Source organism: Chrysochloris asiatica, unplaced genomic scaffold, assembly GCF_000296735.1.
Source record: "Chrysochloris asiatica unplaced genomic scaffold, ChrAsi1.0 scaffold00428, whole genome shotgun sequence".
Lineage (NCBI taxonomy): Eukaryota > Metazoa > Chordata > Mammalia > Afrosoricida > Chrysochloridae > Chrysochloris > Chrysochloris asiatica.
In genome coordinates this window covers 575,943-579,567 of record NW_006408946.1, presented here as the reverse complement: position 1 = coordinate 579,567, position 3,625 = coordinate 575,943, and the positions used below count along the sequence as shown (strand labels likewise).

The window sequence follows — 3,625 nt, the reverse complement described above, 5'->3', positions numbered from 1 at the left end:
GAGGATGGAGCAGGTCTAGTCAGTGTTTCATGCTGGCTTGCTTTGAGTCAGAACCCACTCTACCACATCTAACAACAATTTTCTTCTTATTGTATATTCATTCGTAAACACATACATATTCATATCTACACATATAAATATGTAGGTTTTTTCACTGTTTATTAAAGTGGGATTATGTTACAGATATTTCTCAGCATCTTTGTTTTTTTAATCAAAAAACTCATTGTGGACATCGCTCTAAAGACCAGGAGTGTCCTATTTATCTTTCTTAATGGTTGCATTATATTCTATTAATTCCACCATAATGTATTCAGCGATTCCCCTTAATGGTCATTTGTTGTTTGCATTTTTATTTCTATTATTAATAAATGCCATTACTAGAGCCAAGCTCTGTCCGCTTTTGCTTTTGTTCTTGCTAAGTGCTGTCAAGTCAGTTTCGACTCATAGCGACCCTGTATAGGGTCTCCAAGGAGTGACTGGTGGGTTTGAACCCTGACTTTTTGGTTAATAGTCTAGTGCTTATCCTATAGCACCACACCAGGACTACCTAGTCTTCCCTTTATTGCATCGCTCAGTTTTGCACCTAGTTCTTTAGTACAACATGGTCTATTTTTTTAAAAGACAGATAATAACTATAATTTGTGGAAGGATATCTATAATTTGTGGAAGGATACACATGGGGTTTCGTGTTCTCTGATATGCTTCTAATGAATAACTATTCTGCATATATCAAATCAGAATCTATTATTTGCAACCTGCCTACTACCTTAGATTTGCCATCCTAGTCTACATTTACTAATTGTATAAGCTCTGTAAATCCTTAGTTCCTTGAAAAGTTATGAGAATTTGAAAAAAATACACAGCGAGATATATACAATGTGTCTGGCACAATGCCTGACATATATAAGGCTCCCAACAAGTGGTTACAAGAGTCAGAACTGATAATAGTAGTTAATAATAGCAGTACAAACTCCTTTATATAACTAAGGGACCTTTCTCATTTCAGCATAAAGCTTCTAACAGTAAAGGACATGAAAAAAGACTATTGGAAGTCAAGGTGAGGATCGCAAATGGGAACAGGGTCAAGCCTTCACCACACTGTTAATGAGAAATAGGGTTATGCTCAGGGATATGTATTATACACGGCACTCCTTGGAAAGCCTATACAGGGTCCCTATTAGTTGGAACCGACTTGACGGCACTTAACAACAATGTGGTGTTGTGAAAGAAGTACAGCCAGAATTCCTTAGAAGCTGGCATGGTGAGACTTTGTCTTGCGTACTTTGGACATGTTATCAGGAGGAACCAGCTTCCTACAGACCCTAGGAGACAGTTTGACTCTGCCATATAGAGTCAGAGTCCAAAATCGACTCAACAGCACTGAATCAGTGCCATCCTCATAAGCACTGCACTGCTAACCACAAGGTTATACAGAAACCTCCTACAGGGCCAATCTGAGTCGGAACAAACTCAATGGCACTTAACAACAACAACAATTTATCTATTACAGAGCCCTGGCAGTGCAATGGTTAAGCACTCAGCTGCCAACCAAAAGACTGTCAGTTTTAACCCACCCAGAGTTTATGTGGAGAAAGACTATGTGATCTGCTCCCATAATGATTACACTAAGAAGCCCTATGGGACAGTTAGATTCGTCATATGGGATCACAGAGTCAAAAACCAACTCAATAACAGCTAACAACAAATGATCTATTACAATAGGTCACCATGAGTTAGAGCCAATTGGAGGATGAACAATAACAATAATCATTTATTTAGGATCCTGCATACTCATTCCATAGTGTGCATTCAGTCATCCTTATTTTGTTCTTTCCATGGTGATGATCAAATTTGGCATATCCTCCTGTTGTATTACAGAAACATCACAACAACATGAAAGCCACCACTCATCTGTCAGTATATAGTACTATAATGGCTTGCCTGTTGCTGTTATGCCTGAAGCTATGCCACCAGTATTTTAAATAACAGCAGGGTCAACCAAGGTGGTAGATAGGTTTTTAGCAGAGCTTCCAGACAAAGAGTAGGAAGATGGACAGGCAGACCTTATTATAACTTATTAATGGTTAGTCACTGAAGTCCTTATGAATAGTGTACAATTCAAAATGAGGAGAAACAGCTGCAAACATCCATTAATAATCAGACCATAGAATGTGCAAAGTATAAATCTGGGGAAATTGGCAGTTGTTAAAAATGAAACAGAACACATAAAGATTGGTATCTTAGGCATTAGAGAACTGAAATAGACTGGTATTGACCATTTTGAATTTGACAATCATATGGTTTACTATACCAGGAATGACAAATTGAAGAGTAATGATGTGTCATTCATCGTTATAAACAACATTTCAAGATCTATTCTCCCGAAGGAAAATGCTGTCGTGATAGGATAATATCCATATGCCTACAAGGAAGACAAGTAAATACCACAACTATTTAACTTTATGTACCAAACACTAAAACCAGTGATGATTAAATTGAATAATTCTGCCAACTTCTTCAGTCAGAAATTGATCAAACATGTTAAGATGCATTAACAATTAATAGTGATTGGGATTGGAAAGTTGGAAACAAAGAGGAAGGATCCATAGTTGGGAAAATGTCCTTAGAGGTGGAAATGATGCTGGAAATCGCATGATAGAATTTTGTAAGACTAAGTCCTAGTGTGGCGCTGTGGGTTAATGCATCAGATTGCAAAGTTGTTTGAACTGCAACATCAGTGGTTCAAGCTTACCAGCTGCTCCTTGGGAACCCTATACAGGGTTGCTATGTGTCAGAATCAACTCAACGGCACTTAACAACAACAACAATGGCTTATTCACTGCAAACACCTTTTTAAGCAACATAAAAGGTGTCTATTCACCTTGACCTCACCAAATGGAATGCACAGGAACCAAACTAACTACATATGTAGAAAGAGATGGTGGAGAAGCTCAATATTATTAGCCAAAATAAGGCCAGGGGCAGAATGTAGAACAAACCATTAATTGCTCATATGCAAGTTCAGTTTGAAGCTGAAGAAAAATTTTAAAAGTCTACAAATAAAATATGATCTTGAGTATATCCCACCTGTAGAGACCATTTCAAGAACAGACGTGATGCATTAAATACTACTGATGAAGAACAGAAGAGATGTGGGATGACATCAAGAATATCATAGAGAAAGAAAGCAAAAGGTCATTAAAAAGAAAGGAAATAAAGAAAAACAAAATTGGATGTCAGAAGAAACTCTGAAACTTGCTTTTGAATATGAATGGAAAAATGAGGAAGTCAGAGGACTGAACAGAATATTTCAAAGACCAGTTCAAGAGAACAAAGTAAAAAAAAAAAAAAGAGAGAGAGAGAGAATAAAGTAAAGTATTGAAATGTGTGAATGACTGAAATTAGAAAACCAAAAGATTTTCTCAAGCTAAAAGAACTGAAGAAAAAATTCAAGTCTTGTCTTGCAACATTGAAGGATTCTAAGGGCAAAATGGACAGTGAATAAGGAAGATCATAGAAGAATTGATGCCTTTGAGTTGTGGTGTTGGAGGAGAATACTGAAAGTGCCATGGACTACCAAAAGAACCAATAGATCGTTTTGGAAGAAGTACAACCAGAGTGCTCC

The 3,625-nt window shown here is 37.1% G+C and overlaps 1 pseudogene; it reads left to right on the top strand.

The window, feature by feature from the left end:
* LOC102832233 overlaps positions 1–3,625 on the top strand; it is an 84,253-nt pseudogene that overhangs the window by 16,338 nt on the left and 64,290 nt on the right.